The sequence below is a fragment of the Marmota monax genome, unplaced genomic scaffold (assembly GCF_021218885.2).
Source record: "Marmota monax isolate L192 unplaced genomic scaffold, Marmota_monax_Labrador192_F-V1.1 WCK01_AAM20220418_F8-fsc00016, whole genome shotgun sequence".
NCBI lineage: Eukaryota > Metazoa > Chordata > Mammalia > Rodentia > Sciuridae > Marmota > Marmota monax.
Genome location: NW_026695209.1, coordinates 11,604,563 through 11,629,835, shown reverse-complemented (window position 1 = coordinate 11,629,835; position 25,273 = coordinate 11,604,563). Strand labels below are relative to the sequence as shown.

Genomic DNA, 25,273 nt, shown 5'->3' with positions numbered 1-25,273 from the left:
ATTCTGTAATGTTCTTTTCAAGATAAAGTTTTTCCAACCACTTTTATAATTTGTCTCCCTTCCAATTTTCTTTTATAGTATCTTTTAGTATAAATATTAATATCATCAAGTGAGCTTGCAGAGTGTCCATTTATCTTTGTTCAATCACTTGATTTATTTAGATGAATATCATATAACAAAAATGTCAATAATGCATAACAATGTCCTTCCACTGAAACATTTAGTATAAAAGCCATGTTATCTTAATCTGAGGGCAGACTGATCTATATCCCATCCTATTAATAATTTTTAATGAATAATCTGAGGCTATCCAACTGATGCATTGAATAGACAAAGACATTTCTGGGACAGTTCAATCAGTGGACTATGCTACCATTTATGATAGAAACCAGTTTTAAAGCCAAAAATTCTTGTGAAAAAGGTATTGTTTCAGTCAACTGGAAATTTTTAAAAGTCATCATTTATATATATATAACTAAGATGAAGCATTTTTCCCCATGATTTCTGTTTGCTAATTTTTTAATGTTTGCCAGTATTTATTTATAATTCCTATATGCACAGTTACCACAAACTTTAATTTCCTGTTTGTCTTGCTCTTCTCTATCAATTTGTCTAGTTCATCCTGCTAAAAGAAAGTGCCACAGATTGGATGGTTTATATACAATAGAAGTTTCTGTCTTGTTCTGGATGCTGGGAAGTTCAAGATCAGGGTGCCAACATGGTGGTGCTCTGGTGAGAACCATCTCTCAGGTTGCAGACTTCTGTCTTCTCACTTTATCTGCACATAATGGTCAGAGACATAGAGAGTTCTCTGGTCTCTTTTGCTAAGAGCACTAATCTTATCATGAGGATTCACCTTCATGACCTAACTACCTTACAAAGGCCCCATTGATACCATCATATTGGTATTAGCTATTTCAACATATAAGGTTTTAAGAGATACACACACAAAAATCAGTCCATTGGAAAATCTTGCAGTCTTTTCAATGTTTACATGCATATTTTATAGAAAGACTTAAAATGAAACTTCTTTGCTTTTCTTTCTCTCTATGACATGCTTTATTTATCTCAAGCAAGATCTACATTGCTAGTGATGTAAATGGAAAAACATGATGGAACTACTATATCGTCTCCTTTTTTGAAATACCTCTCATTTTACAATCATATTAGTGTTCTTGCCCTCATAAAACTCTACTAAAATGAAATTTTAAAAAATCCATATGGATTAAAAGAGGAATATCATGAAGAAACTAAGCTTACTATGACACCAATATATCATGGATGAATATATCTTTGATAAAATAGTGAATTAGACCCCTGATTCCTGGGGATACCAATAATCAAATTAAATATGAAAGAAATTGATCTTACTTTGACACAAGTTTCAAGATTTATACTGAACATTCTAAGATATTGTTGGAAGTCAACCCTTAACAGTAAATCAAGAAATGTAGATAAATCTACTGATAGTTATGGTAGAAATTCTGAAACCAGAATCATGAGTCCCATCCTTAGAAACTCAAAGTTTAAATGTATCTTGAATGTGTCTTTTGAGTTTACATTTCTTGGGGCTAGGGGCTGTAGATTTACATTTCTTTGCAGCAACCTTGTGTGATTCTAATATGGAAAATCAACATAATACATTTAAAAATATTATTCATAGCATTCGTATTTAGGCATGTACTTTAATTTATATATTTAGCAAAAAATACTCAAAAGAATTCTGGACTCTCTCAATATCACATATTATTTCTAAGAGGGTAATATCTTCAAAATCAGATCAGTGACTACCATGTTCTTCACCCTCAGCACCAGTCTTTCTGTCAGATTTTTGGGTCATTCTCTGATGCTATTTTAGAATGTGTGACTTTAGACTTGGTGAGGTGATTCAGAGTTTGATCATTCTTTCCTGCTTGTACCATAAGCAATTGAAATGTCCCCCAAAGTTTAAATACTTCTTTCACCTAAACTGTATCTTCTAGACTTCCATCATGGAAGAAAAATCAGATGAAATGTCCTTCTTTGGGGTTTAGAAGTTATGATCACAGCATGTAGAAGTAAACCATTGTAGAAACATAATGTTTTAAGGGTTAAATAAAGATTCCTCATAAAATATTAAGTAAACTTGTCCTATAGATGGATTCCCTCTTTAGCATACATGCTGGGTATATATGGTATTCTAGAAAATCACCAAAAGCCATTTTAACTCATGCTTTAAAACAGTCAATCTATTAGTTAAGATTCATGTGCAAGGAGCAGAAGTCCCTACCACAGAGAGGAAGTCCTGAGAGCATATTTACTTGTCTCACACCACAAAAAAGCCAAGATTAGGTCACAGGGCTGATTCGGGGTGAAAGGATATTCTCTAGGCTCTTCTTCTTTCTGCTGCTTTGTCTGCTCTAGAGGCTTCTACCCTTATGCTTGAATATATCTTTGATGTGGTATATGATTGCTGTGTTTTTTGACCCCATATTCTTGGGTCATCCTGTCCAGGAAGGAAGGAAAGAAAAATTGGTCAAAAAGCAAGACTGTCTTTAGATTTAGGAAGGGATATCCCCCTCTACCTAAATCGGAGTATCCATAACTGATAGACTGTGTTTAAATAGTCATGAATCTTCACGGTGTCCCTGGCATCCTGAATGACAATTAAATAGGTGCTAATTGCTGATCATCTATTGAAAGAGGATAATGGGGAAAGTGAAAACCTTGAGTTACTCTTGGAGTGTAAGGGGATGATAGATGATGCCAAACCCACAGAAACTGTTAAAGATTTAATGATTGGCAATTTCATTTAGGGAGTGGGCAGCAAGAAGGTGACCACTGTGTAACTAACCTCTGCACCAGTTCCTATCAGTTTAAATTTATGAATGAATTTGAGGAAGTCCTGAAGTTACAAATGCTCCACTTCTGAGTGGTCCTGATATTTTATCCCTTTCCACAGAGAGGTAAAAACATGCTGAGGTAGTGGGAACCTGTGGCTGCCTTTTCTCCTCACAGCTCTAGTCAGTGTTTATACCTCCAAATTAAAATTTTGCCAGTGTGCTCTGGAGTGAGAGGCAAGGGAGGTGGCATAGAATGGGAAGTTTCAGTGTCTACTGACAGTGTCCCCTTGGCAAGCCTGAGACATTTCTCACAGCTTATGTTTATGGAGACTTGGTCAGAATTAATCCTAGCTATTACTTTGATACCATAGTTTAGTTACCTTAATGATCATTTCTTATCCTAGAAAAATATATACTTTATATTAAAAGCTGGAATTCAGCTGAGTGTGGTGGCTCATGCCTGTAATCCCAGCAACAGAGGAGGCTGAGACAGGAGGATTGCAAGTTCATGATTAGCATCAGCAATTTAGCAAGGCCCTAAGTAACTTAGTGAGACCCTAAGAGAGTCATTTTTTTGATTAATTTTTATTTTTTCTTTCCTCTTACTTAGATGGCATATGTTTTATTATTTCCGTGGAGCTCCAGTCTTCCAACATAAGAGTTAAACTTCTTTGCCATATTTTATATCATCTTTTTTCAGAAATACTGTATGTCTCCACATATGCATATACATATAGATATGTGTATTTATACTATATGTTTCCTTCAAAATAAACCATTGTTTATGTAGTAGCTTACATATTATACAATTGTCATTTGCACCAGAAGTGGCAAGCATTTTCATTAGAACACATTTTAGATCACTTTTCTAGTACATATATTTGTGCTGATTCCTGATTTCCCCTATTTTCTCACATGGGGCTTTAGGGAATATGATAAGGCTGGAAAAGAGCCATATCATGTAGCAAGTGGATAGCTTTTCCTGTGTCTTTCAAAGTACAATTAGAAAAAAAGGATTTTTGGTGTTTAATTTTAAAGCTCCCTTATCATTGTAGTAGAATATCCATAGCTATTTTTTTCAACTAATTGTCATTAACTAATGCTAAACCATTTCTCAGACTCATAAGGAAACATTAGGAGTTGCATTAACCCTAAAGCTCTAGGCAATATAATGTGTAGCAGCTTGATGAGTTAGAAGTATCCACTAGGGTATTGGAGACCAAGTGAACAATAATAGCTTTGTCAAACTGCTCTTAATCTCAATTTATATAGAGTGCTAAAGATCCCACTATCCGCTAATGCCACACACATCTGTAATCCCTGTTATTTGGGAGGCTGAGGCAGGAGGATTACAAGGTCAAGGCTGTCTCAAAGTTAAAAAAAAAAATTAAAAAGGACTGAGAATGTAGCTGTTGGTAGAGAGCCCCTGGGTTCAATCCCCAGTAAACACATACACGATCTCACTCTGTCATGGTGGTATGCATTGTAGAAAGGTAATATTATCTTTAATACCTGTGGATCTTCTAACTGACTGTAGAAAAATTTGAGATCTGTATTCTTTCAGGAGAAATCTCACTGAAGTCTGAGGGAATGAAAAAGTAGTAAGATGTGGGGGTAGGCAAAGATCTTCTCATTAACCTGTGCATTTCTACACAGTACCAGTTCTACTGTGAAAGCAATCATATATGAACAAGCCAATTCCATTCTACACTTATGGAAATCTCCACTCACTTTCAAGAACAATAAATTAAGAAAATCTGACTTATTTATCCAGTTCCTGTGCATATAAACAAAAAATAAACCAAATCTTTACCCCAAAGAACTTGTTATTCCAAAATATATGGTATTACTATATATAAAACCATAGAGTACCACCTCTGTTGTCTTGAGGCTATTTTACATATAGTGCATTTTTATCTAAGAGAGCTATAAAATGTTTATAAATTTCAATTCAACTTTGTAACTAGCTTCCACTTCATTCATGATTCTGAATGTTACCTTAATACAAGATAGAGGAAGGAAATATATATTTCTACAAACTTGTGTCAGTAATTGAGACGAAAATGGAATCTTTACTGCAAAATGTTCAACCCTTAGAACTTCTTATTTTTTTGGAAATAATTATTAAAAGTATCCAGAATATTCTATATTTGCATGTAGCTCATGTAAATGTATTTGAAGATAATGAAAGTTTTAATGTGATATATGCTGCAACATGGGATTCTAATCTCACATACTTGTTTTCATTACACATGTATACATATATATGAATATGTCCATTAGTGGTATGAATGGGTACATGGGGATCTGGAGAGAGAAAAATCATTCATAATAGATTTTACATTGAAATCTACTAAGCAAAATAATAAGAAACTGTGGGGCAAAGATATAGAAGCAACAGGAAAAAAGAAAATTAAAAAAATAAAAATATTTAAAAAAAATTGTATTGACCAGGAATAAAGCCCACTACATGCTTTTGTATATTTAGGGATTACTAATACTTACTATCCTCATGTGCCCATTTAAAAAATAATAGGTTATTTTATATTATTGCACTTATTTCAGATTTTTATAATATAGAGTTGCATCAGATAATAGACTGCATAGATTATCTTTTATAGAAGTTTAATTATTAATGATCACTTTTAGGATACCATCCAGAGAGATTTAACAATGTGCTATAACTGATTCAAATTATGATTAAAATTATAAAGTATTGTCTCCATGAAATTTGGAAGACTTGTGCATGCTAGGCCTAGTATTGAAATCTATTAGAAGCTCTGGTGCATTTTTAGGTCTAATGTGAATTAATATACTGGTTCAATTTAAAAAAATGTTAATTTAGTTCCCGGTGCCATGCCATGGAGATTTATGTTATTATATGTCAAAATCTTGAAAATTAAATTAGTACATATACTTTATGATAAAAATCAACTAAAATATATGAAATTATTTCTGAGTCCCCAACATCTTTTTACATGATTTTTAAAATATTGAGCATGTTAATATTTGGAGCTAAATTCAAATCATTCAAATTATGCCAAAAGAAACCAAAGAATTACCACATTATTTCTTAGTTTAGATATACTTTTATTTAACATAACATTAGCATTAAAATGATTCAAGTATAATCTAGATAATGCTTTAGAGATCTGCTGTTTTCTAAGTTTGCCTCCACTTAAATAGATCATTTAAAGTAGAGAATTATCAGCTTCATTGAGGTAGGGGACACATTTCTAAACTTCACTGATGCTTCCTGATCCCTTAAGGATAAAACAATAGAAATAATTTGAATTCCTAGCTTGCCATGTGAATTATATCTCTCACTGTGAAGTATGGCATACCACATTGCATTTGCAAACCTTTTAACCACTGAGACTAAAAATATAACATTTGGAATTAATATTTAAATATGTGGACTGTCTCATATTGGGGAATATATATTTTCAAGGATAAATAAAATAATTTTCCCTTCCCATGTTCCCTTAAATTCTAATAGAGAGTAATGAACTCCTGGCATGTGCTCTTAAAGTCCATCTCTTTCTTCCAGGAAGCAAATTTGTTCAGACTGGAGGGATTCTAGCTGAAGGCCTTGTAAGGCATCTTTGGCTCTGTACTACACAGATCTCCTGATTTACTGTCAGGTTGTGAGACTCTATGGAGGTATTTGGTTCCTTTAATTGAGTTTATTGTTATTACAGGTTTTTTCCTTTAAGTTGCATATTTCTATACCAACAAACATACAAGTCACAAACATACCAATTATTATTAGCATTTTTTTTGCTTATAGGACATAAAGTCATCAAAAATCACTTTGAAGACTGTTTCATTCTGATGATGCGTGAATGCATATCTGAATACCATGACATGTGATATTACTTTATCTTAATAATTTTTACCAAAAAATTAGTCATTTGGGAAATGACTGATATCTCTTCAATAATTTTGTGTGACATCACAAACAAGTTTTCTCCCTGTATTTTTGTGTCAATAGTTGTCTTTAAAAGATGAAGTATGGCTTATTTGAAGCCAGACAATCCAAGCAACCAAACAAAACAAAACACCAAAATAAAGCCTTTATGTTCCTGTGTTTTAATTTTTTTTACAGCTAGTTGTGGAGAATCAATTACTTAATTCTTTATATTTATAAATATGGATAAATTCTTTATTTTTAAAATTTTCTCTTTTTTTTGTTTCTAGTTTTAAAACTAATACAACTTATTTTTCTGGGACATTTGCCAGGATAAAGACTTGCAATGAATGAGATGTTTGCAAGTATGTTGTCCCTATCATTTTTATTAGGTGATGCCTTTAAAAGTTATATTTTCACAAATTGACTTTGGAACCACATCATCTGTATGCTATAGTGCCACTGTTCTGGATGACAATTAATGAATTAAAAATAGAAAGTTTTGTGATTCAAGCTTAGGCTTCATAGACATGAGATGCACCAACATGGCTGTTAACACAGTAGGGAAGTTGTCATCTATTATTGCTCTTAAAATGTCAGATTTGTTAATTTCATTGAAAGCCAAGATTTCAGAATAGGTTGAGAAAAAAATCCAGTCAGTTATTTTTCATTACACATGTAACTGTTCATCCCTCCACAGATTAAACAGAATTTGTTTTGCTTTGTTGGAAGGCTTGATGGGAACACGGAATTCATCCTTTGTGGCAGGTCCTTCTCTTAGGTTTACTTAGATATCCTTAAAATCAGAGTGTGTCTAGAACTGGCTCTAATATCTGATGTTTATATTCCTTACAAATTGTCACAAGATATAGTTTTTAAATGAATTGGAGCACTGCACAAAATATTCTAGCCTGCCAGAGAAAAAAATATTTTTGTAAATTAAGGCATGAGTATTTATTAAAAATATTCTGCCAGTGTTTTTTTCTTTCATAGTTAAATGTAAGCATTATGAAACCTAACTGTGGGCAAAACTGTCAGGAAATATTATCTAAATTTTGCAAATATTATTTGCCATGATTTATCCTGCAATGTTGTAGCTCTTATAGAGAGAACTGTTGATAATACAAGGCCATTACCTTTTGTTGTTGGATATTGCTTAATAATGTGACATTAAATAAAAATACCTTTGAGTTTCCTCTAAGTATTTTGTTGAAGTATGGTGGTAGAGTATTTTTAGTATGTCATCATATGGAAGTTATAAAATTATAAAACAGATAATTATACATGGAAGTAAGCATATGAAATAATTCAGAATAAAGGAAAAAAATAAATCTGTTTTGATCAGTATACCAGTATTGCTCACAAATAATGCCCATGAAATTGACTGCTTTTCTCCAGGAGCCTACTCTGAATCTTTTTTTTTTTTTTTCCCTCATGGTAAAAGAACTCCATACATTAAGGCAGCACTTCTCATCTGGGGGATTGTTTATATGGTTTGTAGTAGCAGTGATGCAGGGAATTTCTAGTAGAGCAGAGTGTTCATGAAGGAGCTGTTAATGGTGGCGCTATGTCATGTCTTAAGATTGTGAGATGGACAGAGTAACAGGTAACTATAGAGTTAGTCACTTGTCATCACTTGGGACATTATCTTTTAGGAATTACTACATCCCAAATCTCTGACTCTAAATCTGATGAAGTGAATTAATAAGAGAATTCTTGGCCCCAGGAGTACTTGACAAAAGAAGGCATTGTGAGGATGACATTTCATCTTTGTCCTTGCCACCAATGAGTTCCTGTAGCAGGTTCATACTTAACTGATTTCAGCCTTAAGGCTCATAATCCATCCTCTCCTCTAACATGTTCAAACACACACAGAGGTAGGTTTAAGAGCAACCCTCTACCTTTTCCTATTCAGGCTTTCAATTCAGATATTGGTCCCATGTGAGCAAAAGTCTTGATTACCCATGTTTTTTAATTAGATACCAAAAATCTTTCTTTGCATATAATCTCAGATGATGCATTGCCTACAATATCTAATACACTTCCATCATTCTTGACTCTATACCAGTGTGCATGATACTTTTACCATATTGGTTACTACTTCTATTTCTTTTCTTAAACATCATGTTTGTCTCACTGTATATACTTAAAGATGTCTAGTTAATATTTTCAGTATAAAGACATGTTTAAATACATCAGTTCCAAGAGCCTGAATTATGGTAACATTAATAATAGCATTTTACATGTCATTTGATATTGATTTATTAAAACACATTTCCCTCAGAAACATTTTTTAGACCATTTTGTATTTTCTTTACATTAAAAATTGAAGAAATTCAGTCTTTATAAAGTCGCTTTATTTAATTGGCTCTTCTTCAAACTGTAATTAAATTGCCTAAAAAAGATAATAGTTTACCAGGTATTTTTACATTTCTAGTTTATGCTACCGGCTAATTTTATAAAAAAAAAAAAAAAAAAAAGAGAGAGAAGCCTTAAGCTTCTTATCTCTATGATTTGGTTTCATTTATTACAAAAGATTGCAAAGTAATTGAAGGAAAATGAAAACTAAATGAAATAATTAAATAAGCAATCTAATTTCTAGGTGTTAATTCAATTCTATTTCTAATCAATTTTCTGTATTTTAAACTTCATTTGCTTTCTATCTACTTCTCGCCTGAAGGCTTAGATGTCTCAAATTATGGGGTGGATATGTCCCTGAGTACTCAGCATGGTGACACAAGGGAACATGCCATTCAGAGGGCGAGACTAATACATTTAGCAGTTACTCGGTTATTCAGTGGTTTCAAACTCCAGATGGCCTTGATGAGTTGATTTGATTGTCTCTGTACATTAGAAATCTGTACTTGGAAAGTGTATGACCAGAAAAGGATGAATCTTGATTCTCTAAAGGTGACCTTACTTGCTTCTGAGACATTTTAAGGGAAAGAGAGAGTGTATCCAAATGGAAATATTAAATAAGTTAAGTGAAAACCTTTTTAATGTATCTGGGACAGTAAATTAAGCCCTATTTAGAAATACAAAATATGTGGAAAAGTATATTGATGCAGTAACCAAATTTCTATGTCTCCAACCAACCCATTTACAAATCTGAAAAAAAAAAAAAAACTGAAGAATTCACTGAATTGGCTTGTGAAAGGCTTTTCTTTAAGTCAGGGGGTTCAGTTGTCAGGCCCTTGTTGAATGATTGCCCAAGTCAAAGGCTAAGAGAGCTGCTTTTAAAGCTGAATGTATTCTCTAAAAGCAGGGGAGATAAGGAAAAGTACATGGGAGACTGACTATGGTGCTAAGACATATATTCTGCAGCAGAAGTGCTCAGGCTATAAAATTTATCTCAGAAAAGTATTTTCAAATATGAATAAGTAACTTCTTAACTCACAAGTCATCTTTGAAAAGTATTTGAAAAAATAAAATGAGTTTTTTTTTTTTAAATTTACTTTTAGGATACCATTTAAAAGAAAGAGACAAACTTCATAAGGCTTAATGGATTTCTTACTAGGGAACAAATCCCTCATAAAAATTCCAATGCAGCTTTTTAGCCTTGAATTCACATGCTGTTAATATTCAAATTGATCTGGACCATCTTTTATTGTTCATATTTTAAAAATTAGATATTTAGAAAAAATTAAAATTGTCATTGCTTAGTTCTAAATAGTTCTGCTGGCCAAGACTGTAGGGACTAGGGGAATATTTTAGGACATAATTATTAACAGATTTCCTAGATTCCTACTTACTACATATGCTTTAGAATATAGCTAATATTCGTATTAGCAATATTAATATGTTCAGTTTTTGTCTTTCTTAACCCAACTGCATTAAAACATAGATGGAATGGCAGTTCTGCCTGTCATTACAACATATATAATAGGTTGATCAATTTCTAAATAGTGGCCTGATTTATTGTACTCAAAATATTGGACATTGAATCAAGCTTGTGTGTGTGTGTGTGTTTGTGTGAACTGTCACTGCACCAAATTCTTTATAGCACCATGCAAAGACCCAGTTCTTCATACCTCCTCTGCCCGTCTGGTTTTTGTGCATACCTTTGCTTCTCATGCCTAAGCACACACCCCTAAATTTTATGATTGCACATGGCAGCAGTCTCCCTTATTGACATTTTAAAGATGGATTAAGTGAGACTGGATTTGTGGATTTTGCCTTTGGTCCTCTCAGAGACCAATGCTCTCTCTCCCTTGAGAACAAGAACCACTCTTGCTCCCCACATTGTGCTCCCCAACCCCCATATCCTTAGTGATGAGACTATTGATGATCATTTATTATTCTATTATTGTAAAGTTAGGAAAATTCCATATTTTTAAATTATCTTGAAAACTTTCAGAGTACCTTACTTCTATACACTATTTCCATAATTATTTATTTTGAAAGGGCCTATTTTTCAATGCTACTATATCTAAAAGTAAGTTTTTGCTTATAATTATGACAGTCTAAAAGCTTATTCTGAAAGCTGCTTCCAGAGAAATCTGATTATTCTGGGTTAAGAATGTTCTTCTGGCAATACCACTAGCCTCCTGGGTACTAAACATGTCTGATGATAGGTGATTCCTAAGTGTAATGTGACATTTTCCAATGAGTTGTTTTGTCACAGCTTATTCATTTTGTCAGACATGTTATTTCATCGTGAGCTTTAATGTGACTATCATGTTACTGGATAGTTTCTGAGAGTGCCATATAGCTTGTGAAAACCATAATACAATTAGAACCAGATTATATAATTTTAAAATCAGAGCTGTGAAATTTAGTGAGGACCCTGCTAAGTCACAGCTCATGCTTGCTTACTTAGTACCAGGGGTCCAGTATATGATCATTAGATTGGCATAATCACCCTTTGTAAGTAAGTTAAAATTCAATTGAGGGACATTTTTCTCTAGCTGGGGTAGGATCTGTCACCTGTTCTTGTGTTAAGTTACTGTGGGCAGCATTTGAAGAAAGCAGTTTGTTAAAATGACAAACTTCTCAAATCAGCTGTGACAAATGCAGGAGTTCCTGCTTTTTTGGTATAATTCTAGACTTGTTTTTCTTACCCTCCGACTTGGCAAGTTAGCACATCTGTTGAAAAACAAATCTATCATTTAAGTAAAGCTCATTTAGATTTAGTAATTTTGTTGTATGTCTTCTTTAAATTCAGAGGCATTGAAAATGAGAAACAAAGCTCTGATATTGAAAACAGTTCCCTTATTACCTTACTTAATTTTCAAATAAATGTATAAAATTAGAACTATCTTATCAGCATAGAATTTACTTTTAATACATTATTTTGAAATTAAATATAGTAGACATGGTATGTTCACTCCCCAAAACTTTAAGATATAAAATCAAGTCAATTAGTAGTTGAATCGAATTGGAGAGTGCAGAAAAAGTAAGCAAAGAAAAAGCATAATGGTAAGCCTTACAGTTATTTAAATATAAACTAATACTTAGAAGTCAAAGGTAATAATGTTGTGAAAGAAGTCATTAAATGCTTAAACCAGAAAAGAATATTCACATTCATATTTAGGAAATAGGAGGAGATAAGATGGGAACATATGTATGAACTGCTAAGGTGAAATATGAAGATTTTTCATAGAATTCTACTGCATCATACCCTTAAACATGAAGTTTTAGAGAAAGAATGAATTCCCTTCTTAATATTTTTTTAGCTTCTTAAATGAAAGGTATTTAAAGGAATCATGTATTTCCAGTAAAGAAATATTATAAATTCACAATTTTTAGTATCATTTTGATTTTGTTCTTTTGTTACACTCTTAAATTTAATATATGAAAAAACTAATATGTATAATGATTCAATATTCATGAAGACATCATGGACCATCTATATATATAGCCACGTATATGTATAGAATGGTGCCCAAAATGAAGTAGCCTCAATATCAATTCTAGTTTTTTTTTTTTTCTGTATGAGAATTTTAGATGCTTAAAAAATTGTGGCACACTTTTGATTTGCCAACTAATCATTTGTTGAGGCTTGTTTTTGTTTTCTTATTTTTGTTTTGTTTTGTTTTTATAGTGGGCATGACTCCCAATTTAAAAAAAAAAAGTAAGTCTTAGTAGAATACTTACAAAATATGCTGAGATTATTGGTGGCTAATTCTGAATAAAATAATATGCATGGTATGGATAGTTTATTTTTTGTGTATTTCAGAATCTAATTTTTAAAAATATAATCATATAAAAATTAAGAGAAGCAAATCATTGTTAGAATATACTATTGTCAAGACATGGTATTTTCAAGAAAAAAAAAGAATTGAACAAGTTGTTTTCATAATGTGGAACTATGTTCTGCCTGTTAGTCAACAGCACCAATAATATTTCCATTCTTTTAGGAAACAAATTTTAAACCTTATAAAATGAAATGGAATTTTCCATGAGAATGGAATTCATTAGTGCATTACATTCTATGAAAACATCTGGTGATTTTGGCCACATTGGCTTGTACTCTGGCTTAATCATTTGCCAAATAATGAGGCAGAGTTTTAAGAGTCATTGATCAGATTTTTCTATCTGTTGCTTTTTAATCAATAAAATTATGTTTATGTTGATGGGCTAAATAAGTTGCATTATAATTGTGACAGTTTTATAAAACTGTCTAAGATGAATATATATATATATATATATATATATATATATATATATAATTTTAAAATGTATTACTTATAGAAAAGTTAAATCCCTTTGTACAAGTAAAGCCCTCAGGAAGTTCTATATACATTGATGCTTAAAAAGGAAAGTTAATAATGTGTGTTATTTCCATCCTGTTTCCATAAACCATATTATTTTATCAATGTGGTCTAATGTCAAAAAGAATTCATAGTAGATTTGACAGAATTGGTAGTGGTAGTAGAATTAGTATTCATAAAATGAAATATTAATAAATTTTCTTCATTTTGAAGTAAAATTTAGGCTGAAAGAAAATAGTATGGAATAAATTTTAGAAATGGAAGTGGTGAAATAAATGTAAAATGTTTTTGGAAACAACCATTCTCAAAGTTTCTATGGAATGCCTCTTGTTAACTTGCCATAAATATATTAATGAACTGCCACATGTCTGACTTTTTTATCAATATATTGTTACTTCATGAGAATGGTTACTTTTGAATTATTTTTTGTCCCAGTATTTTGCACAAGTCAAACTAGGTGGTGGGATGTCATGACAAGAATGTAAGAGTTTTTGTATTTGGAATTGACTTAAATGCAGGAAATAAATCAAGTGCAATGCATGATTGTCCATCAATTCCTAATTCTAATCAATCAAGAAGCTTGACTAATCTTAATTCACTGTAGCTTAACTGGATAACTGCAAAATATTATAATATTATATGTTAAAAACTCTTAATTGTTATTAATAGTAAATATTATCTTTGTGCATATTCTAATTCGTTTCACTATCAGATATCTATACTGTTTTGTTTTTTAGTATATTGGACCCTCCATAAGTTTCTTGAAAAATAAAGTCTTTAAAGTTGCATACCATCAAGTGATAAAGGTTGGTAAAATTTTTATTTTTTATTACCAAGTCTCCTCTTTTTAGAGGAGACTTTAGACACTAGACTATGTTGATGCAATAGTATGTTATTTGGAAAGTGTTCTCAAGCTGAAATAGAAACTCTGGGTTTGATGATCTCCTAATCATTTGCAATTTTGCACTAAGGGAGCTGGTGGGGGTGGGGTGGGGGACATCTCAGTCTCTTGGAACTTGTTTCCATATTGTAAAATGGGGATGATATTGTTAGTCTTTTGCAACCCTGAGGTTTGCTATAAGAATCAATGAATTAATGAAATTATTGTGAAAAATGGTAAAGCACCATTTGAGTAAAGCATTCATCTGAGTGTAAGTTGCTTCAACTATCAGTGAGTCTGGGTAAAGACTAACTTTTCTTATTTTGATAATTGTGTTTCAGTAGTCAAATCTATTTGTGCTTTCTTTTCTCTCCTTCTTGGTCTGGTTTGCACATTAGAGGGTGACATTCTGATCATTTGCAGGAGTGCTTCCAACCAAATTACCTTAGTCAACACACCTTCCCCAGGCCTATGTCTATATTTTCTGATAATTTCTAAAATATCGTTCTTATTAGGAGACTCCTGGCATGTATTTTTCTTTAAAATGCACTTCATTGCTACATGCATTGATACATTTGAGATAAAATTTCATAGGTTTGTGGAAATCATTGAATGGGAACTACTGGGTCAACCTGAAAGGAATTTTATGAATGGGTAATGAAATTCCCTCCCTCTAATAAAAGCACTGCACATCACACGTTTAGTTTATATTGATTGCTTTCTGACACAGAAATAAACCAATCTTTATATTATGCAGCATTCCTGTTAGTGGTAATATCAAGAATATAAATCTTCCCTTGTGACTTCCATTTCTGTGCTTTGCTCCAACTTGAGGTAACCCTATGCAAGTTTTTAATTAAAGTAATGTGAGCCACTGAGTGTGTCACCCCTTTTATGCATGATCAAATTACTGTAGCATAAATATATTCCAGCTCTCTTGTAAACTTGAATTTTATAGATGGGTAATAAAATCCTTCTTTCCAAGGTTTGTGATTTTATTTCCACCTTTAAAACATGCTGTAGTCTGTTGGCAGTGCTTATATAAAAATGTGTAAAGTGTGAGTAATACTAGACATAGTTTTATCTATGTGTATTAGATAGTGTTTGCAAATGTGGATATTGAAGCCTCTTTTAACTTTTTAGCCTGTTTAGAAAATGAGGTTAGTTTAGAAAGTGATACTATTTATTTTCCCTATGCAATTTATTTTTAATAGAATTTAAAAATCTACTGAATCTGAAACTTTAGACTGAACTATGTACTCTGGAAGAAATATTTTAGGTTTTAATCAATGTTTCATTGTATATAGGCTTAAAGCCTTCTGTCTTTGGAAGAAGTCTTTAGGAATATTAGAACGTTAACATCATTAAATACTAGCCATTCCTAATGAGTGTTCCCATGTGTAAGCACAAACTGATAATATTAGGTAGGGTCTCTGAGTGTGGTGTTTGGAGGTGGATCAACCTCCAACACGACTGTATGGCTTTATGTCTGTGAGCAAGGTACTTAGTCTTGCTGAGACTCGGTTTGTTCATCTGTAAAAGTGAGAATAATATTATTGTCTGCAGAGTTTGAGAAGACTAAAAATAATGCAACTGACACAAATCCCTCTAAAATGTTAAATAATCATTAATTATTCATTCATCAGATTTGAAATTTGAAATAAGGAACAGAATTAAAAAAAAAACATTTTCTTCAAAATGGATTTTTCTTTTGCTAAGGGATAAATCATTCTTACAACTTTCAATGACACAGAGTTAAATTTATCCATTTTAAAATAAGAATGATGAATAATGTAGGGAAGATCTGAGCACTTGACTTGGAGACAGAACACTCGAGTTTTGGGCACAGATTTGCCTTTTAAACTTGGATGAATGTGTTCCTTATTCATTCTTCACCTTTCATATAGGGAAAGAAACAAAGATAGAGTGTAAAAAGAAGAAAAAAAAAAGTACCTTAAAACAAACAAAACCAGAAACACTAAGAATAAGCCTGGCTAAAACGTCATGATAAATACTCTTTCAAAAAAAAAAGGTGATAGGTCATTTTTTTTTTCTCTAGTAGCCAACACTGTAAGGCAAATTTTCAGTTTAGAGTATCCATAAAACTAAGGGTAAACGAATCCCAAAAGATCAACACCTTTTCTTGAAATTAGGATTAGAAATCCCCCATGCGTCCTAATAAGAAGACATGAAATGTAAATGGTGACAGCATTCAAAACACTTTTAAAACACAGCAATGTGTTTCATAAGAGGAACAACTTCTTCAACCCAAGCTCCCCCAATACAGAGATGTTGGACTTCATATCAGGCTTCCTTCAGTTTCCATCCATCATGTGATGCTAAGTTGTTAAAAGTTAACTGATCACACCAAGTTAGGAAACCATTAAGAAATTATATATCTCATCCCTAACTTTTGGACTTTATTGTCTTTCAGGTTGTTAAGTTTCTATTGTTAACCCCATACAAAATAAAAAAGGTCTCATGGTAACATCTTTTACTTTTTGCAGATTTTTCTTGCTTTCAAACTGTCATTTTAAGGCATGACTTTCAAGTCATAGTCTCATTTAGGCAAATACGTGTTTAAGATGTACTCCTGCATAGATCTCAAGAGTCAATGAAGGGTGAACAAAATGCTTTTCTGAATGGACAGCCATACCTGCATACTTTTATGAAACAATATTGCTCCTTTAAGTCTAATGCTATGTTATTCATAGCTATTTCAACTTTATAAAGACCAGAATATTTTTTTAAAAATCTATTATTGCTTGCTTGTTTGTCTTTTTATTTTGTGCAAATATAATACAAATCTTATAGGTTTGTTTTTAACTTTTCTTGCTGTAAGGACTAATCATATGTTAGTATTCAACTTAATTCATAAACTTCTTAACTTAGAATTATTTTCTTTATCTTATTCTAAATCTTTCTTTATAAGATAACCTAATGCATGTAAGTACCTCAACCTTGAGAGATTAATTGGCAAGTATATTTACCATATTGTTTGGCTTTATTTTTGTTCAGGTAAATAGTTGGGTTGTACTTGATTTTCATGGATTACTACCATTAATATTATGTCTCATAATAGAAAAATTAAATAGTAAGGGATAGGGTTGTGTTTTTTTCCCAGCTAGTCCAACTTGTAATAATACCCAGTTTTCTTGACTATTAAGTCAGTTATGTGTCCCCTACAGCACAAAGTCTTATTTATTTTGTAGTTAAACAAAGTTCACCCTTCTTAAACTTTCTGAGACTATTTATTCTAAAATTGAATCTTAGGAAGGTTTATTAAATAACTGGTCCTCCAAGAGCTCAGTAGATTAAAAATAAAAAGCTATCTGAATGAGCTGAGGAAGGTTTCTCAGAGGATGTAATATTTGAGCTTGAAGTACAAATTTTCCAAGTGAAGAAAGAGTGAAATGTCTCTAGTTTTGCAAACACTATGGTGCAGGAATTTGGAGCTGGAAATGGAGATGAAAATTCTATCTGTTAGAAAGCTCAACTTACAGTATCAGAAAGTATACTTCATACTACCTTAAGCAAGAGTAACAAAGACACCCACAGTGAGTTGATCAGACAAGGTAGAAATTTACTTGTATTTCACATAAATGTCTGAAAGAAGGTAGGTGGTTTAGAGCAGATAGGTAGGTGAATTTACTCCATAAAGACATTTGAAACCCAAGAGTCCTTCTATCTTATTGTCTACCCTATTTATGGCCTGTAATTTCTGGGATTACTTGTATATTTTGGAAACTACCAAATGTCAATAGTAGTTTTCAACTCTTTGGTGTCAGAAAAATTCCTTTTTTCAGTCAAATTTTGAGTCATTGTGACCAAAATACCTGAAAGAACAACTTAGAGGAGGAAAAGTTTATTTGGGGCTCACAATTTTGGAGGTCTCTGTTCATAAATAGCTGACTCCATAGCTTTAGCCCAAGGTGGGCAACACATCATGGCCAAAGGGCCCTGGTTACCTCATGGTGGGGTGAAGAAGCAGAGAGAGATGGACAGAGGAAGGGGCCACAGGGAAGAGGTACCTTTCTTTCTAGGCCATGCCACCATGCCTCTCTTCCTCTAGCCATGCCCCAATTCCCTATAGTTACCACCTACTCCATTCAAACAAGGGTGGACCAATTAGCTTACAGCTCTCATGATCTACTCATTTTGTCTCCAAACATTCCTGAATTAGCACAGGATGTTTTGGGTGAAACCTTATATCCAATCATAGTAATTTCTTATGTGTGTCAGAGATTTCTGCTATATCATGAGGCCTCAAAATATATCCTGAATAAAGGTTGGGGGAACCCTTGAAGACTTTTACATTGATGCCTAGTTATAATTTCATTGACCTCCAGTAGCTGGAAGATTTAGATTTGTAAGAACAATTGTGATTGAAAAAGACAAATCTCAAGGATTTAGCCACCAGGTCATAGTCACTATATAGACTTAAAAGAACCAACTGAAAGTATTCTATTACAGTTATAGTCCAAAGATATCAAAACAAAGAAGGCGATCTTCATTTTAAAATCAAACATGTTTATGTTGGGATGATTTGGACATTGTACATTAAATGGTCTCTGTTGTCTTATAACATTTAGGTTATAACTGAGGCAATGTCATCTTGCCAAACTAAATCAGAATAAACTCAACTAAAATAAATTAGCAAATAAAGGGACCTTACTAATTTGAACTAATATCACCTTACCAATTTGCTTGATCACTTGGGAGCCAACTGATTTAAAACCTAAGGAGAGAATGACCTGTTTCAATTAATGCTATCAAGTATATACAGTTCATACTATCAAGAGAAAACAAACATTTCCACTGAGCAGATTTGGGGTTTTCCAACAGTGGGGGAAAGAAGTGATTAATTATTGTTATTTTCAAATTTATTATTATTTTTATTTGAGTAGAATGATTGCATACATGAGATTTATGTCAGTGTATATAACCAATGAAGTGATTTAAAATGTAGGAAGTTATTTTTGAGCATATAAAGGGCAGACGTGCAATGATTATTTGTACATCTTCAAAGGATTTTATTTTGTAGCTGGGTTAAGCATTGCCTATTTATAGTCATAGAGTTGGATAAAATAATATTCTAAAACCTGTCCCAGTTTGTTAAAAAAATCTGTTTGAAATCAAATTTTGTACTGATTTTGGCAGTTATTTTTGTTGAAAATCTTGGATGCTAGACATTTCTTTAAAAATTAATGAGGGTATATAAGATAATAATGTGAAGAAGAAAGAACCTACATTTTAAGTGGATTTCACATTTTGAAATCCTGTCAGGAGCTCTATAAAGGTGTGTGTTAGTCAGCTTTCCATTACTGTGATAAAATACTTAAGATAAATGATCTTAAAAGAGGAAAGATTTATTTTGGCTCATGTTTTCAGAAGTTTCAGTCCATGGTTACTAAGCTCCATCATTTCTGGCTCTGTGATGAGGCAGCACATCATGGCAGGGACGTTTGGTAGAGCAAAGCTGCTCACCTCATGGTGCTCACAAAGCAAAGAGAGAGAAAGCAAGGAAGGGGTTAGATACAAAATACACCCTTCAAAGACATGTCCTAGTGACCTTCTTCCAACCAGGTCTTACTTCCTAAAGTTTCTACCTCCTGCCAGTAGTTATTAAACTTCTGACTCCATCAGTTAATTAGTCCAATGGTGGGGTAAGAGCCTTCATGATCCAATCACCTCCCATCTCTGAACACTGCTGTACTGGGAACCAAGCCTTTAACTCATGATCTTTGGGGGAACATTCTGGAACTATACTATAATAGGGAGATTAATTGAGCTCCTCTTGGCAGATGAGGATGCTTAAACCCTGACATATTTAAGGAACTGATGCCTTAATTCCAGCACAGGAATTTGAATTCTTATCTCTGAGCACCAAATCCCAAATCTCTCACTCTCTACTTTGGTACAAATTTGCAGAAATCTGAATGATTTAAGAAATACTTATTTTTATTGATGCTTTACATACGTATCCATATCCATGTTACTTATCATGCATGAGATATGTTTATAAAGGTGTTTAAAATAAATTCTGCCATTCATTTAATGTTTTCTTTTTAACTTCATTAAAAAATATTTGTTGAATACCCTTTAAAAGCTCTATTGTGTGCAGAGTTTACAGTTGTGAGCAAACCAGGCATGAATCTAGACTTCCTTGAGAGGCTGGCCCTTTGGGGATCATTTGAGTCATGACAGTAGGAGAGTAGAATACCTGAAGAACAAGTCAAAGCGGATGATTTTCTTTTTTGGTATTATTTCCCAAATGAAAATCAAATGTATCTTTAAAAAGTAAACCTGTAAAGATTCCAAGGAATGTGTATTTCCATAGAAAAGCACATACTGTGTTTGCTTTAGCCTTCTAAATATCAATCTTCAAATTAAAAAAAAAAAAAAAAGGGGGTTTACTTATAGCCCAGGTCTACTACCAGTCCCTGAGCATTTGGCACACACACAATCAGCATATTTACATAGTCAGATAGTCAACATGAAATAACCCTAAATGCGAAAGAGCCAAATATGTTCCTTGGATTGAGTTTTTTGAAAGTGCAATTAACTTGTAATGTGTAATGTTTAGTTTGTTAATATGATTATATTCTGTTTTGTTTTCTTACATTTGCATATCTTTAAATTGTAATGACCTTCTTATATTAAGTATATTGTTATATAATTACTGATCAAATATCTTATTATAGTCACTACTCAATTTTTTTATATTTCTAAAAATATATATTTTATATTCCTAAAAATCATGGACCTTGAAAGATTTATGTGCCAATTTTTAATTTTTTTTTAAAAAAAGGTACAGAATTGATATTTTCATTGAAAATGACAACCTCTTAAATCTCATCACTAATAGGAGTGTAGCATTTGCTAAGAAAAAAATAGTATTTCATTTTACTTTTACTATAAGAGAATTAGAGCATTTCATACATTTATGATGATCCATCTGTCCCAAAATAGTTAATGGAAATATTATCATGTATCTTATACCTAAATAGATTTTGTGTCTTAAAAATTAGGTAGAAAGTTGCTTTTTTCATTAGGATATCATAATTTCTTAGGCAAGAAATGCACTAACTTGTGGATTTGAATGAAGAGAAAACTTTATAAGAGGTACTTTTTGTTCTCTACAGAGAAAAATGTGAAGAATATAATAAGTTGAATAGGAGAAATTAGGCACATATCCATATTAGTTTCTAGGTCAACTGCAAACTCAGAAGATAACAAAGTTTGATTTCAAATTGGGATTGAAATCCTTGTAGAAAGTATTTAAATAAGAGTAATTAAATTTGATCTTGAATTTCTCCTTGAAATGTTACAATATATGTGGTTTAAAATATTGCTGATATATCTAGTTTAAATTTATTCATACATCTCACCTGAGATTATAGTCCTCAAGGAAAACAAGGAGAAATAACTTTTCTTCTGAGCTGTATTATAATTTTCCTAATTGGAATTGTGACTATCTGATGAAATTTAATTAGTGCTCATTAATAACAAGACCAACAAAGAATCCATTATAGACAAATAATCTTCTTACACTCTAAAATACACATACCAGAAAATGAAGATAGGAAAAATGTAGAAAAAAATATAATTCTTTTTAGAGTTTCACTCTTTTTAGAGTTCATTAGATCTTCCATTTTCCCATGGGAGGAATAATCTTTGATGATTTATTGCACAGTACTGGTATGAGAATCTCTTCAGAATTGTTTCTTTTTGTGATCTGGTTTACAAAATCTTAAGAAAATTTCTTATAAAAAATATGTAACTCTAAGATAGATGATACTCTATGGCTCATGTCTTATGTGTTTGCCATTTAAACCTGCTTTAAAACTGTGAAGTTGATAAGTCAAATTGTGTGTGATTATAGAGTACCACAGATAAGAGAACAATTTAACATTGTCATCAATGTGAGATGATAATTTTGTGAACACAGCTTCTCTATCATTTGAGAATCATGTGCCATAGAAACAAGATCATTAAAAACTACAGAGGCCTAATACATTAATTATCCTATAGAAATATTTGAATATTGAGAGCTTATGCATAATTAACCATTTCAATAACTAAGAATGAAAGTAATTTATAGAACAATATATATATATATATAGTCATATATATATATATATATATATATAGTCATATATATATATATATATATATATATATATATATATATATATATATATATATATAAATCTGACATTGAGTGAACATAGACTGTGTCAGGCATTGTTTAAAATAGCTTACATAATTGTCATGTAGTCTTACAAATTCCTCATGGGCTGAGAACTATTACCATTGCTATATTATAGATTTGTAAATAGAATACATTGGTAAGATCTAAAGTCCCATAGGTAGTTGTTGGTTGAACAACTAGTTAGTCTGTACACATAACATATGGTTAAACTACTAAGAAAGCCATGATTATCACAAATTCTAATTATAAGCCTCAGGTAAAATAATTGTGTAGTTGAGGCAAACCTTTGGGTTTTTGAGGTGTGTTGCAGTCACCACTATGGTGAGCTCTTAATGATAACATAACAATTCCAGGACTCATTCACAAATTTTTCTTGGGCCTTCACCTTCAGTGGTCTCTCTCCTGGCCTCTGCCTCCTGGTGTAGTCATTCTGTATTTCCTCACAGCTGCTTTAGTCCAACCCCGAAGATAAGCCAGTTTGGCCAGGGCCCTAAAATTCTGTCCAGGCGGAGATGGATAAATTGGTTTCTTACACTTCTCATCTCTGAAGCTTCTTTTGTTAGGAACTTAATCATATTCGTGAAAGAAGGGGGTCTCCATCCCTAATCAACTGTAAAAGTTCCCACCTCTTTAAACTATCACACTGGTCATTCAATTTTTAATATCTGAATCTTGGAAAGAAGCATTTGAATCATAATAACCCATGAATCAAATTTTCTAAATATTATGTTTCTAGAATTCGTATTTCACATGTCCAATATACACATGTGACTAGTGACCAAAAAATAAAACAAGATAATTTATAGCAATAATTAATTTGTTGAGGTACTAGCCATAGAGCTTTGGGGTGCTCTGCCACTAAGCTACATCCCTAGCCTTTTTCTTATTTTTTATTTGGAGACAGGGTCTCATTAAGTTTTTCAGGCTGGCAAACTTGGGAACCTGGGCAATAAATAAGTGATGTTTTACATGTTAGGAAACATGATGGCTGAGAAAAGTCTTCCAGCCTAGTTTTGGGCGGTTTGTTAGAATACAGTGTTAATGATTAGATTTTCAGAGATATGCCTACTAAAAGACAGTTAAACATTATTTTAAATGACTGAGAATGGGAAATGCTGATACATTTCATCTATTTCATCTATATTGTTTTCAAAAATCATGTACAAACACTATAAATGTGTTATAAGTAATGGTTACTAAAAAGCAGGTGATAACATAAAATTGAACATATCTCTGTAAAGTAATTAAGATAGATCTTTTAGTAAAAATAACATAAGCAATAAAAAATTAGAATGCATATCTGACCATAAAAGTGTAACAACAAATGTTTTTACAAAGAACCATTTGAAAGTATAGAATGAGATAATAAATGTGAAGAAAATGTACTATTTCCCTAAATATCAATAAATAAAGAGAAAAAGGGCAGAAAAGGGAATAAGTAGAAGCCTGTAGATTGCTGCATGTCCTTATGAAAATTGTATTTAGGTTCATCTTGTGTGACAGGTCCTTATCTTTTTCCTCCAGTTCTGTTTTTAAGTCCCTTACCAAGCACATTTTTGACTTAAATAACATTGACCTTGAATATCATTTGAATCTCATAGCAATGCTTTTCCTACCATGATCTAAAAATTCTGACCTCATGGAATAATATCTCAATTGTGTTTGAGTCAAAGATTATGGTAGTACAATTTAACATTGTTAGAGAAAAACACCCATTCTACTACCAATTGGCTGTTTAGGCTATGGCATACATTTGTTAGAACCTAGACTACAGTGAGATATTCCTTGCCCTGTGCTCTGCCACCAATAGTATCTTCACAACAATGGACCCTGTTATCAGGTTCCTTAAATGTAGACTAGTATTTGACGGTGTTTTATCAGCAAACTGATACTTCCCATTAAAAGGCATTTGGGGAATGTTCTTGTTAAGATTGTTTAGAATTGTTATAATTAAAATTAAGGATTTTCTTGACTAAAAACTTCATATATTGAAAGAAAAAGATTTTTAATAGGTAATTACATTGCTTCTTGTTCAAGTATCATTGCCCTTCATTCTAAAAATACTATAATTTCTAAAAACCCTTTATGGTCTTTTTAGAACATTGCCTTAAAGTTATTTGTAAAAGTAAGAAATTTTAGGAGCAATTATACTTTCAATAGAATGAAAAGATTTTTATATCAAGTAATTTTCTAGCCTTGCCAAATTTCCAAACCTTTTAAAGAAACTATAGGGGAACACACACACACACACACACACACACACAGTTGGGAAGAAGAGAGATAGAAAGAGATGTGAATAAAGAGAGAAAAATGAATAAATGTCCAAGATCTTGATATAGAAAAGCAAAGGAGGTTGATTTGAGATTAGCATTCTTACCTCTTAGTTGTCAGTTTACATAAGAGGTGTTGTTGTGGTTTTTTGTTTTTTGTTTTGGGGTTTTTTTTGGCTGAGGCGGGAGGGGTCAGCACAATGGATTATTTTCTTGCCTCTACTTTTTACTTGCTCTGTGATATGAATCAAGTCACTTAACCTCTATAGATTCCAGTTTTCACATCTATTACCATGGAAAAAATAGTAGTTCCCTCCTGAAGGCAAAGATCTTACCATGCTTATTTCTTTTCCTAGAGGTTAAGTAATTTACCCAGCATATAATATAATATACATATAATAATCAGCAGATAAATAAATAAATACATAATATGATACATAGGCAACAGTTCTCAGAATAATAT

The 25,273-nt window shown here is 32.2% G+C and overlaps 1 long non-coding RNA gene across 1 annotated transcript in view; it reads left to right on the top strand.

The window, feature by feature from the left end:
* Nucleotides 1-25,273, top strand: part of LOC124083803 (uncharacterized) — a 290,521-nt gene that overhangs the window by 241,572 nt on the left and 23,676 nt on the right. Inside the window, exon 9 of the long non-coding RNA XR_009225524.1 lies at nt 14,183-14,251. This is a non-coding gene — a long non-coding RNA (uncharacterized LOC124083803). The remainder of the gene's footprint in view (nt 1-14,182; nt 14,252-25,273) is intronic.